Source organism: Lemur catta, chromosome 20, assembly GCF_020740605.2.
Source record: "Lemur catta isolate mLemCat1 chromosome 20, mLemCat1.pri, whole genome shotgun sequence".
Lineage (NCBI taxonomy): Eukaryota > Metazoa > Chordata > Mammalia > Primates > Lemuridae > Lemur > Lemur catta.
Genome location: NC_059147.1, coordinates 34,732,704 through 34,756,562, shown reverse-complemented (window position 1 = coordinate 34,756,562; position 23,859 = coordinate 34,732,704). Strand labels below are relative to the sequence as shown.

The following is a 23,859-nucleotide window of genomic DNA, read 5'->3' as shown; positions in this document are numbered from 1 at the left end:
CTCTCACTGGCCACGAACTGCCACCCCCAGGAAGCAGCATGTGAGGTGGGCCGGGCACAGCTGCTGCCCCTGGGCCCCTGGGCCGGATGTTGGCCCAGAGACGCCCAGTGAGGGGCAAGCGCTGCTCAGCCCCACGCGAGTCCTGGTCCCCGGCCTGTCTTCCACAAGTGCCCTGTGGAGACACCTAGTCTGGGCTTCGTGGAGACTGTGAGACCACCCTGTCAGCAGTCCCCAGGGGGCTGTGGAGGGAGGAGCAGGAGACAGCCGTGGGGGGTGAGCACGCCGGCCCTCCTCAGACCGGGGCCTGCCAGCTGCAGCCCCAGCACTCGCCGGCCGTTGCTGGGAGGGTGCGGTGAGGTCAGGGCTGTGACTCAGCCCGAGGCGGCCGCGCTCTGCCCTGGCCCTTCGGCAAGATCTGTGCCGTGGGAGCCAACGGCCGCCCAGCCTGGCCGGGTGCAGGTTAGCAGGATCGGGGCAGGCGCCTGTCAGTTCCCTCACCCGCCCCTGTTCCTTGCCAGCAGAACTGGGCTTTGTCAGGGGATTTACACCCAGCTCCGGGGAGGGTGACGGGGGTAATCCCAGCCTGTCCTAGGTCCCCCTGTCTCCACCCTCCATAGCGGGCAGCCTCTGATGAACTTCAGCCGACAGATGGGGAGTGTCCCAGGGATCTTCTGTGAAGGTTTGTTCTCTGAAAACGACAGGCAAGCGATGCCTCTTCCTTCCAGCAGCCTTAAATCCATCCAAGTGGGGCTATGATGTGATACTGGAGCTGCAGCAGCCACCCTGCAGCCAGGAGTCAAACTCTAAAATGAAATGTTCCATGGACAGTGAGGCAGAGCAAGGCCAAGTCCAGCCTCCTGTCCTGAGAAGTTACAAACCATCGGTGCTTCAGCAGTGCCATTTGGGTTTATGTAATTACTTGCCGCTGAACCTACTTTTAATGACAACAAGAGAAGACTCTCAGAGCTCATCTAAACACCTGCTTTGGAGGCTTATTCTGCCACCAGTGTCGGGGTGAGTGATGAATCCAGGTTCCTCCTCGGTGCCGACGGGCAGGACTGCTGCCTCCCACAGAGCCAGACCCCATCTCAGTCTTCAGCACAGGCCCCAGGGGCGGACACATGCCGGAATACCTGCTTACCACCTCCCATGCCCCTGCCCCCCAAGTGCAAAGGAAACAGAGGGCCCTTGAACCAAGACGTCATGACCCAGCTCTGGGCTGGGCTTTCCTGAGAGGCTGTGCTCAAGCCCAGTGGTGAGAGCCTGAGGGCAGGTTACTGGCTGCTTGTGGGGCTCTGGGCCTCCATGAAGGAAGCTGGGCCCCTCTGGTCAGGCAGGGTCCCCGCCGGTCCTGCTGCAGCCATGGCTAGACACAGGCCACCCCGGGCCAGCAAGGAGGCTTTCCCGCCACAGATCTTGGGTGCACATGAAGCGTGTGTGTCGGAGGCCCTCGGTGCTGGACGCCGTGAACAGACCAAAAAGACACTTGTTTTTAGCCTCCTTATGGGGGGACTGATGAGAAATGGCTCAGATAGTGGGAGGTGGGGCACCTTTGCCCAAGGGAGGGGGCGGTTTGCACTCGGTGTGCCCCACTGAGCCGGTGGGTCACCCCTACCTGTCCCCTGGTCGCTATGCACTCAGTTCTCCAGGGGCACGAGATGAAAATTGAGGTATCATTGGCCAGGGGCAGTGGCTCACGTGTATAATCCCAGCTACTCAGGAGGCTGAGGTAGGAGGATCGCTTGAGGCCAGGAGTTTGAAACCAGCCTGGGAAACATTGAGACCTCCTTCTCTACAAAAAAGAAAAATGTTTTAATTAGATTGGTGTGGCGGTGCTGCCTGTAGTCCCAGCTACTAGGGAGGCTGAGCCAGGAGGATCGCTTGAGCTCAGAAGTTAGAGGCTGCAGTGAGCTGTGATTGCGCCACTGCACTCCAGCCCAGGTGATAGAATGAGACCCTCTCTCTTAAAAAAAAAAAAAAAATTGAGATAATTACCTTTAGGATTATCCAATTTCATCCAATCACAGATAATCCCAAGGCTAATTTATCTCTCCCATGACAATAACGAATCAAAACGCTGAATTTTCCCAGCTCAGATGTGTCTTGTCTCCTTCCCACGAAGCCCCCAGCAGCCTGTCCCTGAGAACCAGGGCAGCAGTCCTGAGGCAGGTCCCCACTTCCGATGCCTCTGGCCGGGTCTTGCCAGGAAGAAGGCTGCGGTTGCTTCTGCCAAAGGCTGCCCGATTCCCACGCCCTTTGAAGTCTCAGGCTGTGGGGGTGAGGGAGGGAGGGCTGGGGTTGACCGCGTCCCGCTCAAAGGCCTCATTCACGAAGCTGGAAATACCGACGTCCCTGAAATGCCGTGACGCAGCAGGCTGGAGCCAGAGGTGCTGGCCAGCGGTCTGCACGGTGGGCGTCCCGGGCTCCCTGTGGCAGGGCCACGGCCCCTCACGCCGCGGCTGGCGTCCACCTTCCCCAACCGTGGCTCTGCCTCCCGGTCATGCCCTGGGACCGTGCATCCCCCTCTGGCAGTTCTCAGCCAGAAGCTGGGTGTGAGAGGCTAAGTCTGCACGAGGTGAAAATTGGGGCTGGGGTGAGGCCCTGCGAGGGCCGGTCTTTGTGCTGGGGCTGCGAGGCCTGGGGCAAAGGCACCTTGTCACTCTCTCAACGAGCAGCCCAGGCAGGCGAGGCCCATGCACTGCCGGGGTCAGCAACAGGCCACCAACCTGCACCACGGTTTGATCCCATCTGTCACAGCTGAAGAGACACCTCTGCCCGGGCAGTCCCACTCCTGGGTGTCGTCCAGCGAAGCACACACCTGTGTCCACCGAAAGACGGGAGCAAGAACATCCCGGCAGCCCCGTCTGCAACAGGGAAGTCGAGCCCGGAAGCCACCAAATGCCAGCAGGTTCTGGGCCCATCGTGGACACTGCAGTCTGAGGGTACGGATTACGATGGTCTGCAAGAACAAGCGAGCCTCAGCCAGAAGGAGCACAGACCGCGGGACTCCATGTATGCGAGGTTCCGAAACAGGCAGAACTCAGCCGTGGTGTCAGAGGCGGAACAGTCACTGGACGGGGCACCGGGGGGGCCGGGGGAGGTCTGCCTGCTGCTTGCCAGGCCGTGCCCAGGCTGGGCTGTCCTTCCACTCGCATATTTGTCAGTTGTGCACTTTTGTGTATGTTGTACTTCAGTAAGCTTTTTAAAAATAAAAACAAAACACGGGAAAGACTGTAAGTTGTCAAGTGCAGATGTAAGAAATGGTTACCGTCTACTGCATTAGCGGCTGTGACACACACACGCACACACACACACACACGGGTGGGCATCGCCTGGTCAGAGGCAGATGCGTGAGAGCAAGTGTGGGTTTTGCCGTGACTGTCGCAGACACTTGTCCGGGCCTCGACTGTCCGCCCCCTCCCCGTCCCAGCCAGACGCAGTGGTCAGTGAGGAGGTGCCTGGAGTGAGCACAGCCGGGTGCCCAGGGTGGTGTGTGGCCCTCCCACCGTCCCTGCTGGCCCCTGGGGCCGCGTCCCGCCTGGAGCCAAGAGCTCTGCCTGGGATGGGGCTCCTGGCTCAGGCCTTTCCGCAGCGGAAACAGGGGCTCTGCCAGGGGAGGGTGGGCAGCTGCATCTGGCTGCTGCAGTCAGGCTGAGCACGATGCTCTCCCGCCAGTCGGCTCCCAGGAAGCTACACACCCACCCAGCGCTGCAGTTGAGGGGAGTCACCTCTCTGGACCTGGGCGGGCAGGGGCCAGGGCAGCCTCGGGCTCTATGGGGTCCCTGTCACCCTCTGTCCTGGCCTCACGCCCCCAGCAACGTGCAGCTCCAGCAAAGCCCACGCGGTTGCTGTTCCACGTGTGCATCTTGCTGGAAGTGGGGGTGCCCCTGCCCTCCATGAGCTCCTGATGTGGGTCGAGGGTGAGGGGTGGGGGCTGGCGGTGCCACCATCGACAGCCAGTGACAGACTGAGGAGGTTGGGGGTTGAGGACAGCTTCAAGAAGGAGGTGCTGCCGGGCGCGGTGGCTCACGCCTGTAATCCCAGCACGCTGGGAGGCCGAGGTGGGAGGATGGCTTGAGCTCAGGAGTTCAAGACCAGCCTGAGCAAGAGTGACACCCCGACTCTACGGTAAATAAATAAATAAAATAAAATAATAAAAAAACTTGTCAAAATAAAATAAAAAAAATAAAAGAAGGTGTTGGAGATGGGTCTGGAGGAGAGTTAGGAGTTTCAAAGTTGGGGGTGCATGGGCAGGTCCGAGGGGGCCCCAGACACCTGGAGGGGAGGTTCAGTGGGAGCACTGGGGACCAGGCCAGGGATACTCAGTGGCTTTGAGGGCAAAGAGGAGGGAGCCCCGTGGCTGCCGCGCTCGCCACCTGGCGGCAGGCCGGGTGCCGCGTTTGTCCTCCAGCATCCCGGCACACGCCCATCATGTGGCTGCCCTCAGGGGCGGGGGGGCCCCAGGGACGACTTCAAAGTTGCAGAGAAAGGCCCCATTCTTCCCGGGACCTCGGCCCGCCCCTGGCCCAGGGAGGCAGGAGGTGGCAGAGCTATCAGAGGCAAGTGACGAGGAGCGGGGTGGAGGTGAGAGGTGTAAGAATGTCCCCCGGAGCAGCCTCCAGAGAAGAGGTAGGAAGGGGGGTGAGGACAGGGTTTGTTCTCGTCTGGAGTGAGAGTCCCTGAGCCCCGAGGATCAATGCCACGGAGCTCAGGGTTCTGGCCAGGAAGTGTCCAGCCAGGGGGAGGGCGAGTGTGAGGGTAGACCTGGGGGTGCCCAGACGGAGTGAGGCCGGCACCATGAGCTGAGCAGGACGCCGGCAGGGTGGGCACCGGCTGGAGTCCTGCTCCCTGGAGGGGACCATGCCTGTGCAGGGGTCCCAGAGGAGCCTGCTGGGCGCTGTGAACTCCACCCCCACCGCCACCCCCCCACCTCAGGCCGGCCGCCAACCAGACGGGACCCCAGTGCCTGGAGGTGTCCATCCCCGACGGACTCTTCCTCTGCCTGGGGCTGGTGAGCTTGGTGGAGAACACGCTGGTCGTGGCAGCCATCGCCAAGAACCGCAACCTGCACTCGCCCATGTACTGCTTCATCTGCTGCCTGGCGCTGTCCGACCTGCTGGTGAGCGTGAGCAGCGTGCTGGAGACGGCTGTCCTGCTGCTGCTGGGGGCGGGCGCCCTGGCGGCCCAGGCCACCGTGGTGCAGCAGCTGGGCAACGTCATCGACGTGCTCCTCTGCAGCTCCATGGTGTCCAGCCTCTTCTTTCTGGGCGCCATCGCCATGGACCGCTACATCTCCATCTTCTATGCACTGCGCTATCACAGCATCGTGACGCTGGCCCGGGCGCGGCGGGCCATCGCCGCCATCTGGGCGGCCAGCATCCTCTCCAGCACCCTCTTCATCGCCTACTGCGACCGCACAGCTGCCCTGCTCTGCCTGGTGGTCTTCTTCCTGGCCATGCTGGTGCTCATGGCCGTGCTGTACGTGCACATGCTCACCCAGGCGCGCCAGCACGCCCAGGGCATCGCCCGGCTCCACAAGAGGCAGCGCCCGGTGCAGCAGGGCTGGGGGCTCAAGGGTGCTGCCACCCTCACCATCCTGCTAGGCGTCTTCTTCCTCTGCTGGGGCCCCTTCTTCCTGCACCTCACGCTCATAGCCGTCTGCCCCCAGCACCCAACCTGCAGCTGCATCTTCAAGAACTTCAGACTCTTCCTGGCCCTCATCGTCTGCAACGCCATCGTCGACCCCCTCATTTATGCCTTCCGCAGCCAGGAGCTCCGCAAGACGCTCAAGGAGGTGCTGCTGTTCTCCTGGTAGGCGGGGGCGGCTTCTGGCCTCCAGGCCAGCGGCTGGGCAGAGGGAGGTGGTGACATGATGTGGCCTGATCCTGGATGAACTAAACCATCTGTGAAGGTGTTAAAGAGCAGACCCTCCGGGACCAGGCAAAGGGATGGGTGCCGACCTCCAGCAGACACTTCCACAGCAGGTGTGGGGAGGAGGAGGCAGGGCAGGCTGTGGGGCCTCGAGCTCCAGGCACCAGGGGCAGGACTCAGGCTCCTGAAGAAACATTCTCTGCCCACTCCCCACCCCCACCCCATCTTTTTTTTTGTTTTTTGTTTTTTTTTTTTTTTTTTGAGACAGGGTCTTGCTCTGTTGCTCAGTCTGGAGTGCAGTGGCACAATCACAGCTCACTGCAGCCTCAAAATGGGTTCAAGCAATCCTCCTGCCTCAGCCTTCTGAGTAGTGGGGACTACAGGTGCCACCACCAGACCTCGTTGATTTTTTTTTAATTTTTGGTAGAGATGATGTCTCGCCATGTTGCCCAGGCTGGTCTCAAACTCCTGGCCCCAAGAGATCCTCCCAAAGTGCTGGGATTACAGGCATGAGCCACCATGCCTGGCCTCCACCCCATCTTTGCTGCCAACTCTCAGGCCTTACTTGTGCCCTCGTCAGCTGGGAAGTCTCTGGGATGGAAGAGCGACAAGGCCACGGAGAAGGAGTGGTCCTGAGATGGCCTCAGGAGAAGGGGCTTTGTGACCAGAAATATTCAGCCATAGCCACGACGCGGCTACTTCAGGAAGAAGTGAACTCCCGGCCCCACAGAGGCAGAGGCTGACCCCTGCTAGAGCCAGGGCTAAGGCTCAGCGGTGACCAGAGAGCGGCAGATAGGGCCTGTCTGCCTGCACCGGCTCCTGCCCAGCACACAGCTCTGGCTGCAGTAGAGGCTGTTGTCCTGAATCCGTGACCAGTGCCTGGCAGCGTCTGCCGGGCTAATAAATGTGCCCAGATGCAGACTCATCACACCCACTTTGGCCTCTTCCAGAAATTGCTTGAAGTTTGGGAGTGGAGGCACGGGGTGGGGGTGGGGGAAGGTGGCGGGGTGGGAGTCTCGAGGGGGGCACGAAGTCCCAGACACCACGACTGGCCCGTGCGGGTGAGGTGACCACAGCCCCAGACAGCTGCATGCCTGTAGGGAGAGGATGGAGACCCCCGTCGGGCCCACCCCGATCCTGTTTCTTGGCTTCCCCTCTGTGGTTACAAACCCCAGCTCCTCAGCACCCCCCAACACACACACCCCAGTCACCTCTATGGTGACAAGACTCTGCACTGTCCCAGCCACCCAGCGGCAGCTGAGGCATAACCCCTCATCCCAGCCCTTTCTGTGACCTAAGCCGGAGCCTGTCCCTTTCCTAGACCTGTCCCAGCAGCCCTTGCAGGCAGGATGCACTGTGAACGGGCCCACCCTGTCTTTTCCCAGTTTCCCGGAGGAGCCCCTGGCGCGGGGTGGGCCGGGCCAGGTCTGCCCAGCACTGCCCATCCAGGAGTTGGGGGTCAGTGCTCGGCCTGAGAGCGTGTGAGGCAGGACCTCTGAGGATGGCGGTGCTGCCAGGGGGTTCAGGAGTGGACAGGTCCAGGGCAGGCTGAAGTGCTGGCCTCAGGGCCGGGAGCTGGTTCCCGGCAGGGCCAGCCCTTGCTGGGAGACAGGACGGTGAGTCAGCCTTGCGCCTGGCACAGAAACCTCTGGGGACGAGGAGGAGGAGCTGGTTGGCGTGATGCCCTCCCGGTAGGGAGGCGGTCCTGGCCTACTGCATGTTGCGAAGCTCCTGCCCTTGCTGAGTCAAGGAGACACAGCCAAGTGCTCACCCAGGACCCCTTGGACAGGGGCAGGGAGGGGCCCCAGGCAGCGGGAAACCAACCACAGAAAGCCAACACACCGTGGGGGAGGGGCATCTCTCAAGAACAAAAGAGCCATTTCTAGACTTGCCAAACTGGGAGCTTCTCTGGACAGAAGAGAGGTGCGGAGCCGTGACACACACGCACCGCTGTGCGCGCAGAGCGGACGCGGCACGCGCAGGCTTGCTCTCTGCTCCCTTTGTGCAGTGGATGTTGCTCGTGGCCTGTCCGGCCCTGGTGGCACTGAGCTAGGATTTTGTTACTGAAATTTCAGAAGGATGTGACAACATCTGACCCAGGAGAGGAGCCCAGCGGCGTGTGTGTGCATAGTATAACGCGTGCTTTGCACGCCCCTTTCGTTCTTTCCCACCCTTCTCCGACAGTGGACTCTCCCGGTTGTCCCCCGCGCCCCCCCACCACGCACACGCCGTCTCCGCGCGCACCGGGCATCGGGGACCGCGTCAGAAACCACTGCCCAGCACCCCCAGCCTTGCCGGTCACTTGCCTGTCTTGTGTGTCCTTATCACAATCCCTGACACCGATGCTGCCAGGTGCTGTGCACAAGGCACCCTCGCATCCGGGGCTCGCTGGGACCCCGCTGGCAGCCCCTCCCCCGCGGGACACGGCGCCGCCGCCCCCTCCGCGCCCGCGGCCCTCTGACTCAGGCGTTTCAGAGACTCGCTTTCTTCGCAGCGGGTCAGGGTCTGTCCCAGGCATCTTCTGCCTCCCCCTCCCCAAATGATCCAGCAAAGCTCAGGGAACCTTTCCTGCCACAGGACAGGGAGCTGGGACGCTGGGGGCTGGTCCCCACGCGCGGGGGTTAGAAAGGCCCCCTCGCAAAGCCGCAGGGTGGGGCCGCCGCTGGGGGTGACCCCGGGAGGGCAGCTGGGGGCGGGGTGCCAAGGGGGCTTCTATTGTCTTCCCTGGAGGCCGCCGCCCCCACCGCAGCCCCCTGGGAGCCAGCCCCTCCCTGGGAACCCGCGGCGGGAGGGGAGGGGGGGATGGGGAGAGGCGGGGGGATGGGGAGAGGCGGGGGGGATGGGGGACGCGGGGGGGATGGGGAGAGGCGGGGGGGGAACCCGGGGGGGATGGGAGAGGCGGGGGGGGCGGCGGAGAGGCGGGGGGGACGCGGGGGGGATGGGGAGAGGCGGGGGGGATGGAGAGAGGCGGGGGGGGATGGGGAGAGGCGGGGGCGGGGGGCGGCGGGGGCGGGCGGGGTAGGCCCGGGGGGGCTGGGCCGAGGCGGGGGACGGCGCGGGGCGCGGTGCTGATGCTGCGGAGCCCGGGCCGCCCGCTGCGGCGGCGCCTGCGGATTGGCCGCCCGCGGTGACGTCACGGGGCGTGGCGGGCGGGCGCGGCTATAAGAGCGGGCGGCGGGGGCGGCGGACCCTCCGCAGCCAGCCCGGCCCATCCGCGCCCGTCCCGCAGCCGCCCGCAGACGCGCCCAGCATGAGGGAGATCGTGCACATCCAGGCCGGCCAGTGCGGCAACCAGATCGGGGCCAAGGTGAGGCTGCGCGCCGTCCGCGCCCGCCGGCCCCGCGTCCCCACCGCAGCCAGCGCAGGGAGCGGGGCGCGTGCACCGGGCCGCACCCCGGGCCGCACCCGCCGCTGCGAAGCTGGGAACAAAGGGACGTGCCCGGCCCCGCGCCGCGCGGCCGGGACGCGGGGGTCCTCGCCTTTCCTCTGCCCCCGCCGCCCGGGTGACGGGGCTGCCGGGCGCAGCGCGGGGCGGCCCTTACGCCTCAGCCGCATCCACACTCGGCCCGCCCGGGCTCTGCAGGTGCGGCCGGGCGCTGTCTGGGCGTGGCCGTCTCTCCTGCGGGCCGGGAGATGGGCGGAGTGGGCGGGTTTGGGTGGGGCTCTCCCCCAAGGCCTAATGATTTGCTCTGCTAAACCCCCTATTGGAGCGACAGAACGACCCCAAGAGGCCAGTGCTGCCCTACTGTCCCCAGCCTCGCTCTGACAACCCTCAGCTCCCTAGCCCCACCCTATTCCTTTGTTGGAGGGGTTGGGCCTGCGCTCAGGGTGACCTTGGTCCAGGACTGGACTATCGCTGAGCGCAGCTGTGCCTGGGCAAATCCCCCTCCGAGCTGGACTGCGCCCACCCAGAGCCCACCGGGCTGGAGATTGGACATGGGAACAAAGCTCTGGGGTGTGGAGGCCGCGTCACTGCTGGGCCTTTCTCTCTCCATTGTCAGCCCCGCTCACAGAGGCTGCTGCAGTGACTCTGCAGGGAGCCCGGGGAGGTGGCCTAATCGCTGCCTGAACTCATGAGGTCATGTCCTGTCCCGAGTGCTGGGAAGCTGTCCCTTGCCCAAGGTCACCCAGCAAGCGCAAGACGGAGCCGGGCTGCCCGTTTGGCTCAGCCCCTGCAGGTGCCGCCTGGGCCTCTGGCGGGCGGGCGGGTCCCCCCTCGGAACAGTGTGGGGCGGGCGTGGCTTTGTCAGGACCAAGGCCAGGGTCCCAGCTCAGGAGGGCGTCCCTTAAGGAGGCGGAGGTGGAGACAGGTCCTGGAGGGGAAGGGACCACGGAAAGCCTTCCTCTGGAGGCTGTTGCCATAGAAACCATGCAGGAACAAAAAGCTAATTACAACAGGGCTGGGCAGCCACGTGGCTGACATGTAAATTGCAACTTTGGCTTCTGGGTGGTGGTGCCTGAGGGGGGCAGGGAGAGGCCCCATAGCAGGAAGACTTGCTAATCACCCCGAAGGACAGCTGTGCCTGCCACGCAGAGGGGCTGGGGGAGGAGAGGCCTGGGGGACAGTGGCCACAAATCAAATGAGGACTCCCGGGGCCGCCCCTGACAGCTGCCCCGGCCCGCTGGGAGGGGTTGGGGGCTCACTGATGTGGTCACTGGGCCCAGGCGTGCCCTGAACATCTGCTCCTGGGAGGGCCAGGGGTCACTGGGGGGAGGGAGGACAGGCAGCCCTGAGGCCCGCCTGGTGCTCCCCCTCCTCCAGCACGGCCGGGATGTGCCCAGAGTCGAGAGCTCGGGCCGAGAGGCCAGGTCCACACTCAGGCACCTCCTGGGGCTCCGTGGGAGGAGGCAGCCGCCTAAGTGCCGGACAGTGTCCTGGGCTGCTGTTTGTTCTGCTTCTCAGCACAGTGGTGCTTAGGTTTTTCCATTGCTTTTTATTCCTTTTGAGTTGTTTTTTTCTAATTTATGTTTGTTTAAAAATTAATATTGGATTCTTTTTAACAGTGCAAACAACAGAGAAGTAAATTCTCTTGAGAGGGCCTTAGTCTCTCCCTCTCCCACTGCTGCCTGTTGTGGTAAACAGTGCAAGTAAAGCAGCTCAGTGGTTTCTGTCCAGCCCTCTCGCCCCGGAAGGTCTCCAGAGATCAACCCCCAACCCCCTGGGCCAGCCCCAAACCCCCCTGGTGGGGAGGCTCATCTGCCCCCACAGACAGGACGCCGCCTGTAGCTGGTGCAGCTGCAGCAGGTGGAGGTGTGGCAGGTTCTCCCTGCCCAACAGCGGCACCAGCTGACTGGGTGGCCCAGTGGGGCTGCTTTCCTGCTCTGGGGTCCTAGGGTGGTGCCTGGCTCAGAGGGACCCACCCACTCTGGGAAGGGACCTGGCTGGGGGCAGGGTGTCGTGGAGGGCGGTGAGGTGATCTCAGGCTAGAGGCAAACGTGCTCCTCCTAAGTGGTCACATGATTCATCACGATTTGCCCTGGGGCTTTGGCACAGAGATGTGGGGAGACGGGTCTGGCCCTCCGCCAGGATTAGGAAACCTCAAAGCTCTGGGAAGACGAGCCACTTGCCTGCATCACACACAGGAGAGGGGAAAGGGGGGGACTCATGACCACCCCCCCCAAAAGGAGCAGATGAGTCTCCTGGTTTTCTTTGGTGGGGTCTTGGGCTCCGACCCCATTCTCCTCCCCTAGAGGGGCAGGGCAGTCCTGAGCCGTCTGGAAGGAGCCTTTGTCTGCGCCGCTGCCAGCTGCCAGGGACCCCGGCCGCCCCCGCCTCTCGGCTGCTGGGCGGAGCCTGTGGGGCGGCGCCCCGGCCCGGGCAGCGGGAACGGGCTGTCCCGGTCCCCGTGAAGCTGTGGGTGGGGCCGGGGGTGGTGGTGTCTGGGGTCCTGGAGGGGCTTAAACTGAGAGCCGCCGCCCCCCGCTCGCCCCAGCCCAGCTGTTCTCGGAGGATCAAGCGCGCGCGCGTCAGCACCGCGGACAGCGCCCGGCGCCCGCGAGACAAACCCAGCCCGGGCCAAACCCCAGCCGGGGACAAACCCAGCCCGGGACAAACCCCAGCCCCGGACAAACCCCAGCCCGGGACAAACCCAGCCGGGGACAAACCCCAGCCCGGGCCTTGGGCACATGCAGCCCGGGACAAACCCAGCCCGGGACAAACCCCAGCCCGGGACAAACCCCAGCCCGGGACAAACCCCAGCCGGGGACAAACCCCAGCCCGGGACAAACCCCAGCCGGGGACAAGCCCCAGCCCGGGACAAACCCCAGCCCGGGACAAACCCCAGCCGGGGACAAACCCCAGCCCGAGACAAACCCAGCCGGGGACAAACCCCAGCCCGGGCCTTGGGCACATGCAGCCCAGACCCCGAGGGCCACACGTCCTCGGGCAGTTTTCTTTTCTGTGGGGATGCTAACAACTTCATTCACAAAATTATGTTTTATTATTTATTAAATATGCTGCATAATATATTTTACTGATAAGATACTTTATTTTAAATAATGCTTTTTATTAATTTTAACTACAAAGGCAATTATTAATATAGTCTCCTTGTTAAAAAAAAAAGTGAAACATTGCAGATAAGGCTAAAGTGCCCTTTAACCATCTCTCTAGGTCCCCTCTCCAGGTGGGACCATTTTATTTATTTGTGCCTATGGCCTTAAAACTTTAAATGGCATCTAAAACCTTTTAACAAAATGAAGCCAACACTTGCGGAATGCTTTTATGTCAAGCCTTGTGCTATCACTTGGTGTGGGTCTTGTGAGCACGTCCATCTCACAGATGAGAAAACTGAGATCCTGAAAGGCAGAGTCCCTGGCCCAGAGCCACCCTGCTCATCGCTTCCCACTCGGTAAAGAACTTCATGTAGATGTGTCGCCACAGGACAGCGACTAAACACTCTCTTCTGGCCCCCGCACACTTGGTTGAGCTCCTTCCTCCTCTACAAGGGCTGGCAGCTGTGGGTTCCCTGAATCCAGAGACTCGGGGTGCCCCGGGGCAGTGAGGACCAAGGCCGCAGGTCTGGCATGTCACCATCACGGAAATGGAGGGAACTCGGAGACAGCCTCTCAGGCCAAGCACCAAGTAGGAAGCTCAGACCAGGCCACAAATGCCTCCGTGATTTCTGTGATTTTATTTGTCTAATGAAAAACTTAATGCAAAAAAAAGAATAAAACTTAGCAATGATGAAACGCACAAAAGGGGAAAGCAACCCAGTCCTCATCCTTGCAGAGGTGGCTTCTGGTAGCAGTCTCTTGGGAGACACCTGTGCGTTTTATAAGAATTACTCTGTTCGTACTCCTAAGCTTTTTAAAAAATTTATTTTTAACTAGTCTTTTTTGAAAAGCTAACATGCTCATGACAAAATTCCAGCAGTGCCAAGGGGCATGCAGTGAAGAGAAGTCCCTGTCCCCCACCCTGGGACCTGCCCCGGCACAGCGTTCGGTGTGTCTCTGAGGCACACGTATGTAGATAAGCATGTGCAAACTGTTTTCTAACCTGCTCTTCTCTGAGCAATTTTTTTCACCAGACCACGCCTCACATCAGTGGCCCTTTGTTTTTGGAGGCCTTCATGCCCACGAACTCGTCTGAAAGTCACTCCAGCCCCGAGAGCAAGAAGGAGGCACCTTGGGGGAGGCCAGGCAGCCCAGGGAAGCAGGACGACATGTGACCCATGAGGCTTCCTGCCCGCACGGGCAGACGCTGTGCTCCAGGATGGCCTGGGCACTGTCCCTAGGATGTGGCAGCACTTTTCTGCAGGCCTTGCTCCCCCCAGGGTGTGTGCTCACACTTGTGCTAATAATTCTACGTAGCACTATCTGCCACACACCATTCGGAGACTTTGCACAGATTAGCTCGCTTCATTCTCACAAAGACCTGTCATCAGGCGTATCGTACAGATGGGGGCACTGAGGCACAGAGAACCCTCATGACCTGCCCAAGGCCACACAGCTGGGGGAGGGCTGGGGCTGGGCTGTGGCCCCGGGAGGTGCAGCCCCTGAGTGTGTGCCCTGGGAGTAGGGTTTGAGAAGCGCCTTCAGTTCCTGCCCAGCTAGTGAGAGAATGAGTCCCAGGACTGGGACAGTGCCAGCTCCACACGGACAGTTTGGGTGACCTCAGGCAGGTCATTTCCCACTTGGGACCCCAACGGTGCCTCTGCAGACCCAACTGGGGATGCCCAGTGAGACTGGCTCCTGGGGTCCCTGTGGTTCCCGTGGCTGAGGCCAGTGATGCTCAGGATGCTGCCGGGTGCTGGACATTTTGCTCTGACACTCAGGGGCAGATACTGTAGCCAAATGTATGATCCTGAACCCTGGGCCTCTGAACCCTGCTCTGCCACCTCCTGTGAGCCATTCTCTACCTTTTCTGTGCCTCAGTTTCCTTGTCTGAAAAGAAGAAATAACAAAACTACCCCTCACTGTGTTTATTACCAAGTCCCCTTTGCAGAGGAGTCACCTGGCCAAGGCCCCTTCCCAGCAAGTGCACGGCTGGGTCTGGAACCTGGGGCTGTGTCAGACGAGCCCTGAGCCAGCCTGGGAGCCTGGGCAGCCTGGGCAGGCAGACAGTGGTGTGCACCCCTACTAGGACAACTTCCCGACAGATGACAGAGCATGGGCCCCTTTTCTAAAGCCTCTCAACAGGGCTAGTGAAGGCCTTGGGGACAAGGCCCCGATTTTATACCCAGGGCTATAAGGCTTCAGGAGGGAAAGGCCCTGGCATGGGGTCTTGGCCACCTGCTGACCCCTCCTGTCCCGCTCCTCCTACAGTTCTGGGAAGTCATCAGTGACGAGCATGGCATAGACCCCAGCGGCAACTACGTGGGGGACTCGGACCTGCAGCTGGAGCGGATCAGCGTCTACTACAATGAGGCCTCCTGTGAGCACCTGCCCAGCCCCCAACCTCCACCCTCCACCCTGGGGAGCACCTGGATTGGCTGGGTCCTGGCTTCTCTGCCCCCCAGGAGGCCAGCAGGCATAACTGGATAGCGGGTGTGCAGACTCAGAATAAAAACAACAAATCGGCTGGGCGCGGTGGCTCATGCCTGTAATCCCAGCACTCTGGGAGGCTGAGGCAGGTGGATTGTTTGAGCTCAGGGATTTGAGACCAGCCTGAGCAAGAGCAAGACCCCATCTCTAGTAAAAATAGAAAGAAAGTATATGGACAGCTAAAATATATATATAGAAAAAACTAGCCGGGCGTGGTGGTGCATGCCTGTAGTCCCAGCTACTTGGGAAGCTGAGGCAGGAGGATCGCTTGAGCCCAGGAGTTTGAGGTTGCTGTGAGCGAGGCTGATGCCACAGCACTCTAGCCCGGGCAACAGAGTGAGACTCTGTCTCAAAAACAACAACAACAACAAATCATAGTGACAATCACTATGAGATTCAAACATATTTAGTGGCCAGGCATGGAGGCTCACACCTCTAATTCCAGCACCTTGGGAGGCAGAGGCAGGAGCTTTGCTTGAGACCAGCCTGGACAATAGCGAGAGCCTGTCTGTACAAAAAGTTAAAAAAATCAGCCAGGAATGGTGGCACATGCCTGTGGTCCCAGCTACTGGGGAGGCTGAGGCAGGAGGATCCCTTGAGCCCAGGAGTTCCAGGCTGCAGTGAGCTATGACTGAGCCACCGCACTCCAGCCTGAGTGACAGAGAGAGAGATGCTTTTTCTTAAACACACACACACATTTAATGATCATGCAGCCTGTGTACAGGCAGGGGAAGGAGACTCTGGTTGCTGCACCCTGGGGGCTGGGACATGGGAGAGCCCAGAGCAAGGGGTCATCTGGTTACTTGGAGAGCTTGACCAAGAGCCATTTAGCAGTTAGTACAAAGTGATTTCCATAACAGAGTAGTGAAATACTAACCTGCCCACATGGACGTGTGAGTTGATCCTGCCTGTTCCGGGGTGTTGACCCTCCCCTTCCACACAGCTAACGGGGTGGTAAGTTGCCCAAACTCACCTTTGGCTCCAGGCCCCTCTGACTGCAGAGTCTGATCTCGCAGGGTTAGAGCAGGGCTGTGGCAGGCATGGCAGGGAGGGAGGCCCCCTAATCACTAAGCCCCTGTCCCCTCAGCTCACAAGTATGTGCCTCGGGCCATCCTGGTGGACCTGGAGCCTGGGACCATGGACAGCGTCCGGTCTGGGGCCTTCGGGCATCTCTTCAGGCCTGACAACTTCATCTTCGGTAAGTTTCCCCGGCTCGGTCTCTGGCCCCTTCGCAGGCAAACCCAGGGTGTCAGAAACAAAGAACGAAGTCGGCTCCTCCCTGTGATCTTGCAAGGTGGGAACCGGCCTCTCTGTTTTACAGCTGGGCACTGGGAGCCCAGAGAGTGGACCCTGCAGGAAACAGACAGCACTCATGTAGTTCGAGCACAGTGAGGTGTAGAACAGAAGTGATGCTTAGAGAATTGTTATCAAAGTGGGGCCTCCGAGGACCCTGGAATTGATGACGTGCGGCCTTGCTGTGATGCTCTCGTGCCCGTGCCCGCGGCAGGGCCCCAGATGCTGTCACAGAAACAGGGCCTCACGCTTCTGCCTTCCAGACCCCAGAATCCCCAGCTGATAGTTGCTGACTCACACCCAGCCCTGGCCAGTTTAAGCTTCCAGCACGGCCAGCCCGAGAGGCTGTCTCCCCTCAGGAGAGAGGCAAGGCTGTGGCCTGACTCCAGGTCTCAGCTCCCTGTCCAGAGCCGTCAACACCGGGCACCATGCCGCTGGGGTCCCCAACACCCGGCAGCGTGGCTCGGGAGGGCTTGCAGGTGTGAGAAGCTGTGCTCGGTGGGGCCCACTTAATGGAAGAGAAAGTAGAGGCACTGGGCTTCCGCAGCGGCCCTCTGGGATGTCCACGCAGGGGCTGGAGGCCTGGAGAGCCCTTGGCCCCTGTCTGTCTCCTCCTCCTCTTCTCCCCCACAGGCCAGAGTGGGGCTGGCAACAACTGGGCCAAGGGTCACTACACGGAGGGCGCAGAGCTGGTGGACTCGGTCCTGGACGTGGTGCGGAAGGAGTGTGAGAATTGCGACTGCCTGCAGGGCTTCCAGCTGACCCACTCGCTGGGCGGGGGCACCGGGTCCGGCATGGGCACCCTGCTCATCAGCAAGGTGCGCGAGGAGTACCCCGACCGCATCATGAACACCTTCAGCGTGGTGCCCTCGCCCAAGGTGTCGGACACGGTGGTCGAGCCCTACAACGCCACCCTGTCCATCCACCAGCTGGTGGAGAACACGGACGAGACCTACTGCATCGACAACGAGGCGCTCTATGACATCTGCTTCCGCACCCTCAAGCTGGCCACGCCCACCTACGGGGACCTCAACCACCTGGTGTCGGCCACCATGAGCGGGGTCACCACCTCGCTGCGCTTCCCGGGCCAGCTCAACGCCGACCTGCGCAAGCTGGCCGTGAACATGGTGCCCTTCCCCCGCCTGCACTTCTTCATGCCGGGCTTCGCGCCCCTCACAGCCCGCGGCAGCCAGCAGTACCGCGCGCTCACGGTGCCCGAGCTCACCCAGCAGATGTTCGACGCCAAGAACATGATGGCCGCCTGCGACCCGCGCCACGGCCGCTACCTGACCGTGGCCACCGTCTTCCGGGGCCGCATGTCCATGAAGGAGGTGGACGAGCAGATGCTGGCCATCCAGAGCAAGAACAGCAGCTACTTCGTGGAGTGGATCCCCAACAACGTGAAGGTGGCCGTGTGCGACATCCCGCCGCGCGGCCTGAAGATGTCCTCCACCTTCATCGGCAACAGCACGGCCATCCAGGAGCTGTTCAAGCGCATCTCGGAGCAGTTCACCGCCATGTTCCGGCGCAAGGCCTTCCTGCACTGGTACACCGGCGAGGGCATGGACGAGATGGAGTTCACCGAGGCCGAGAGCAACATGAACGACCTGGTGTCCGAGTACCAGCAGTACCAGGACGCCACGGCCGAGGAGGAGGGCGAGATGTACGAAGATGAGGAGGAGGAGTCGGAGGCCCAGGGCCCCAAGTGAGGCCGCTCGCAGCCGGGGTGTGGGGCCGGGGTGCTCCGTCCCCAGCGCCATTAGCTACCGACACCCCCCTGCTTTGCTCCCCACCAGCTCAGAGGCCCCGAGTCCTTGTCCTCCAACACTGATGGCCGCCCCACCCCCGCCCACTGGGCTCCGTCTCCCACCATAGGGCGTCTGTGTCGTGTGTCCCGTTTGTCTCTGACTTACTGTGGCTCCAGCCCTGATGGTTTATGGTTTGTTCTGTTTTTTTATCGGTTTGTGTTTATATTTTGGGGGATACTTAATAAATCTACTGCTGTCAGATACCCCTTCCTGGTGTTGGAGACTACTTTTTATTCTGGAAGTTGGGTTCAGAGGGGGTGAGCCGGGGCAGGCAGGGAGGCCCCAGGGGCGCAGGGCTGGTTGCTGAGACAGGCCTGTGCCTGGAGCCGGAAGAGGTCTCAGGGCACAGCCCCAGGAGAAGGGATGGGCTGGGACAAAGCATCCTTCCGGAACCCCCAGTGTGGTTCTCCTGTGATGTGGAAACTGGCCTCCCGCAGGGTGACCCGCGTTCCAGAGCTTCCTTCTGGCTGGTCTGCGTGCGGAAAGTTGGGGCAGGCGGCCCTTGCCAGGGCGAAACTGAGGCCCGAAGCCTGGCACCCAAACCAGGGACGGAGGGAGGGAGGGGAGCCCTGAGCATCCCCTGAAAAAAAAAAATGTGTGTTGGGAGTCTCAGGGCTTGGGCTCTGGGAAGGGGTTGGTGAGGTGTGGCCACAGGCCCCAGAGCCAGGCACAGGGGAGCCGCAAGCTGGCTCCACGCACCCGGAGGTCACTTCCTGTGGACGCGGGTCAGAGGTGCTCACTGGCCCCCACGTCCTGTGTCCTGCAGGGAAAGGCTGAGGCCCAGAGAGGCCAGGGGCTGGGGCAGAGCTGTGGCCCCAGGAGAGATGACCCTGACAGGACTGTGGCTTCTGATGGGGGGGCGGATCCACTGCCAAACCCCAGCCCAGCTCAGAGGGAGCCGGGGATAAACATCCCGACCTCTGCACCCTCGGGTCTCTGGCTGAGGCCGCGTACCAGCTGAACTTGGCTGGAAGTTGGACCGGAGACCCAGCAGGGCTCCCATTCAGGCCAGCGCGTGCAGACAGACGGCCAGGAGGAGTGAAGTGGGTCTGGGGGAGGCATCCGCCCCTCCTCTAGCCTGTCATTTAGTCACCCGAATATCCCTCCACCAGAAGGGACTTCTGTGCCGTTCCCTGTCATGCCCCTCACACGCAGAAGGATGTCTGACTCACGGTAGGTATTCAATAAATGTTTGCTGAATAAATGGCTTAAGTTATAGTCTCTTCTGTAACAAGGGGTCTGGACAGGGAGCAGTTCCAGGGCCGCTCTCTTTGTCCAAGGACGCGTTTTCTTTCCCTCTTTCAGTGGCCTGTCCTCCTGTCCCGGGATCACTGCCGCTGCTCCAGACATCACAGCCAGGTCAGGGGCAAAAAAGGGGGGCTTCTCGTCTTGTGCCTCCTGGGGATGAACCCCCAGCAAGTGTCCCCTCGTGGTTCCTTGGCTTGGCTTGTATACCTGTTCTTCAACCGACACCTGGCGAGAGGAATAGAATTACTCCGAATGGTTTTCATTAATCAACGTCACCCACTGAGGCAAAGAAGGAACAATACGAACAAAACGCTCTGGGTGTAGGGAGGTGGGGTTGGGGACACACGCCAGAGGGTGTCTGCAGACAGAGCTGGGCAGTGTCCGAGGACAGCGCTGGGGGTTGGGGACTTTGAGGAAGGCAGAGCCTGGATGCTGAGCCAAAGGTGGGAGCCACCTCCAGATCCCCGTGAGCTGTGGGGAGGCAGCCCCTCGGGGGACAACCTGGAGACCGTGTGACAATGAAGGGAATGAAACTAAGGGTTGCGACGGCCCCAGCAGCTCCAAGGCAGAATAGGCCACCCCAGTGGGTGGGGACACAAAGCAGGCCCCAGCACGGGCTGGGTGGCCGTGGGCTGGGAGGGTGAGGCTGATGTCCAACTGAGGGGACACGTCCCTTTCCTCCTACCCCACCCCATTTGTCACAGACCTCCCAGTGTTGGAGCGCTGAGAGGGCTTCCGACGGTTGTTCTCAAAGTGCTGTGCTCCCCACAGCTTGCACGGTCCAAAGATGGCCCCGGTGTACCTTCCACCCCATTGGCTGCCCCGCACGGGGACCTGTCTGCTCTCCCATCGAGAGGTAGAGACTGACTCCCCTCCTACTGAACCCGAAATGCCTTCGTCATGACTCTGTAAGGAAAACCTTCCTGGAAGTGACGCGTGACCTCCAAGGTTAGGCCATGAAAGGTCACACAGCCCCTGCCTGGTTCTCGGGAGGCTTCCTCTTGAGCGCCACACCACGCTGTGAGAAGCACAGGCCACGTGGAGGGGCCACTCGTGGCCATCTGGACGTGCCAGGCAAGTCCAGCCCGACTTGGGCTGCACAGAGCTTCAGAGGTTGCAGGCCCCTACCTGAGGCTGTGTTGCAGATCAAAAACAAGCCAACCCATTGTGTCTGAATTCCTGACCCACACAGCTCATGAACGTAATAACGTGGTTCTTAAAAGCTATGTTTTAAGGTGGTTTTTCTGCATCGTAATGGATACCCCCAAGAGACCCCTGCGGGCTGCACCCCAGCACACCATTCCGGCTTCTCCTGGAAGCTCGGGCTCTGGCTCCTCCTGGAGTTTGGAGTCTGCCGGCAGCTGTGGTGAGCGACCACATCTTCCCCACCCTTGGAGTCTCACCTGAGTTGAGGGAAGAGTCTGGAACCTAGTCCAGCCAGCTCTCAGCCTCTAGCACAGTAGGTAAAGCATATACACGGCCGTTATCTCTCCTCACGGTAACCCTAGGAAGGTTCTGGAAGGGAAGCTGAGCAAACTAGTGAGTGGCAGGGCAGCACTGGGCAGCAGCCCGCCTTGGACGTCCGACGAGGAAGCGTGGTGTCCAGGACGGGCTGCCGCCCTCGCTCGTCCCCTTGCTGGCTGGGGGGTTAGTGCGGGCAACGTCAGAAACAAGATGTCAACAAATTGAACTTAAGGAACTAATTGGCTTTTATTAGCGACTCGTCAGTCAGGCAGCAGCTGGTCCATGAAACAGAAAGACGCTCCGATGAGCTGGGCAGAGGTCGGCTTTATAGGTAGAAAAGGCTGAAGAAAGTAGAAACCAGGATAGGTGGCTTCAAAGTCACTTTCTTTGTCTAAAGCAGAGGCGCTTCCTTCTCATGCCGGCTCAGGCCGACGGCCCCCGCGAGTGCGGGCTGCGAATTCAGGGTCAGTTGATCAGGGGCTCGAGCCGCGTGTGCTCCGGTCTGCCCCGCTATGCCTGTGCGGGGGCTCAGGCCAAAACTCCCGCCTCCCGTGCGTGGCCGTCACCAGTAAAAACCGCCGTCTTTCAAGTTGCAGAGAAGAGATGCCGGCAACTGACCTTCGGCTCTAAACAAATAGGTGGGTCACAACTCCTTGGTAGTGACAGAAAATCTAACCACAACTGGCAGAATGGAAGGAACTGAGTTACAAAACGGCCCAGCTCAAAGTTCACAGCGTCCAAAATGGCTGGATCCAGGGCTAATTCCTGGCACCATCTGGGCCTCAGGCTCTGCAGGCCCAGCGTGACCCCCAGCCCCCGGCCCTGACCCCGCCCGCCCCACACCCGGCTCCTGCACTACCTGTGCCCCTGCACCTGGCCAGCGGGGACGAGCTCGAAGGCCGCAGAGGGACGTCCCTGAGTGTCTCCAGTCCGCACCGGTAGGTAACCGAAACTTCTATGACCAGGCTCCCTTGGCTAATCCTGCTTCCGACATAAAGAATAACCTCTCCTCCAGGCCCGGCCCTGTCCCTGCACGCACCTCACCGGCCCTCACAGTGTCACCCGACATCCCGATTACCGCTGTTCACAGAGAAGCAGGGTGCATGCCAGCTGCCTGCACTCTGCCAGCCCGTGCCCGTCTGTGCTGCTTGCACGGCCTGAAGTCAGGCTTCACTCCTGGGCACCTCTGCCAAGGAGACCCTCAGCTTTGCTCCTGCTGCTCCGAGCGCCAGGCCCCCTGTGCCTGTATTAATCTGGTTTGAGGATGATCACCTCACCCCTTCACCTCTTCCCTACCCCCAGGCCCAGAAGCACTGAGTACGGTGCAGGCTGTGCTGATGGGGACGTGGGACAACATGGAGCTGGCACCTTCCAGCCCCCTTGGACATCTCAGCTCTGCTGCAGAGCACCTTCCCCGGGGGGAGACCTCACGGTCCAGCCCTTCCAGTCTCCTTCAGCTAATTGTCACTGACGCTGGTGCATGGAAATCCTCTCCTCCCTTTTCTTAGGAGGAGGAGGATTGTCGCAGAAAACAAAGATTAAAAAAAGAGAAACACTAGACTCGCCCATGGTCATACTCGGAGCTAGGGCTGGAAACAGCCAGCATGTCCCCAGAAGAGGGAGGGGAATGGCCAGGCCCCGCTTGTGTCCCTGCCCTGGCCTGCAGAGGGGCGGCTGCCACTGTGGAGGGTGGTTTTGGCATGGGGGGATGGGAAAGAGCCACCGGATACAGCTGGAGGGGGAGGTGGGGAGGCGGCTTTCAAGCAAAAGAGCAGGGCTGGGCTGGGGGTGGTGGGGGGCACCACGGATGGGAACGCCGGGTTCCCAGAGGATGTTAACATGTTGTTCCAGCGCCCCTCCTGGCCCGTGCACATCCGTTCTCCACAGAGCGTCAGAGGGATCTTTTGCAAATAAAATGGTACCACTTCTCTGCCCACAGCCCTCCGGTGCTAAGGCCGACCTCACCAAGTGTGGGCGAGGATGCAGAGGGAACACCCAGCGGGAACGTGAAATGGCGCAACTGCCACGGGAACAAGGCTTCGCGGTTCCTACAAACTTGAACACGCACCTACCACAGAACGCAGCCATTCTGCTGCTAAATACTTGCCGAGGAGAAATGAAAGCGGATCTCCACAAAACAATCTGTCCACGAATGCTTATAGCAGCTTTATTTGTAACAGCAAACCCTGAAAACAGCCCGGATGTTCATCGACAGGTGAATGGGCAAACAAACCATGGTACACCCGTATCTGGGAATCCTACTCAGCAATAAAAAGAATAAACTACTGACACCTGCTATGACATGGATGGGTCTCAAAATAATTATGCTGAGTGGAAAAAGCTAGACCACAAAAAGAGAACATACTCTTTGATTCCCCTCCCTCCCTTCCTTCCCTCTTATGGAGAAGGGGTCTTGCTCTGTTGCCCAGGCTGGCGTGCAGCGGCCCAGTCGCAGCTCACCGCAACTTTGAACTCCTGGTCTCAAGCAGTCCTCCCACCTTAGCCTCCCAACTTGCTGGAATTACAGGTGTGAGCTACCGTGCCTGGCCCATTTCTATAAAATTCTAGAAGATACAACACAGTGATAGAAAACACATCAGTAGTTGTCTGGATATAGAGGCACGGGGGTAGGGTGGAGGGACGTTTGCACAAGGGCACAAAAGAGGCACTTGAGGATGCTGAATGGTTTACTGCCTTAGTTATGGCCATAGTTTCTGAGGTGGGCACACATGTCAAAATCTATTAAACTGTACCTTTAAGCATGTATGTGCGGCTTATTGTATGTCAATTATTTCTCAATAAAGCCGTTAAGAAAGAAATTTCCAGTGGCTCCCATCTCACCGCAAATAAAAGCCAGTTTGTTTATAGTTAGCCACAGTCCCCCCACCTCCAGCCCTCCCTTCTCTCTTCACCTTATACCAAACTCAGCCACAGAGACCTGCTCTCAGTCCCTTCAGGCCTCTGCACTGCTGGGCTCCCTCTGGACACTCCCAGCCCTTTGCTGGTTCCCCTCCCCGCCCTCTGGGTCTTGGCTCAAGCACCCACCCCTCCTCTCCAGATCTCAGGCACTACCCCCTCCACCTGTGCACTTCCTTCTCGGGTTAATCTGCATCTTTGCTTATTGTCTGTCTGGCTATTTAAATGCAGGGGCCTTGTCTGTCTTCTCACCACTGTGTCCTGCTGCCTTGGCCAA

The 23,859-nt window shown here is 60.5% G+C and overlaps 1 pseudogene across 1 annotated transcript; it reads left to right on the top strand.

The window, feature by feature from the left end:
• Window positions 1–4,860: 4,860 nt before the first annotated feature.
• LOC123625413 lies at window positions 4,861–18,157 on the top strand (annotated as a pseudogene). Its single transcript, XR_006730495.1, has 6 exons — window positions 4,861–5,811; window positions 6,240–6,241; window positions 6,430–6,581; window positions 14,635–14,743; window positions 15,941–16,051; window positions 16,780–18,157. The product of XR_006730495.1 is annotated as a tubulin beta-3 chain-like (transcript).
• The last annotated feature ends 5,702 nt before the right edge of the window (window positions 18,158–23,859 follow it).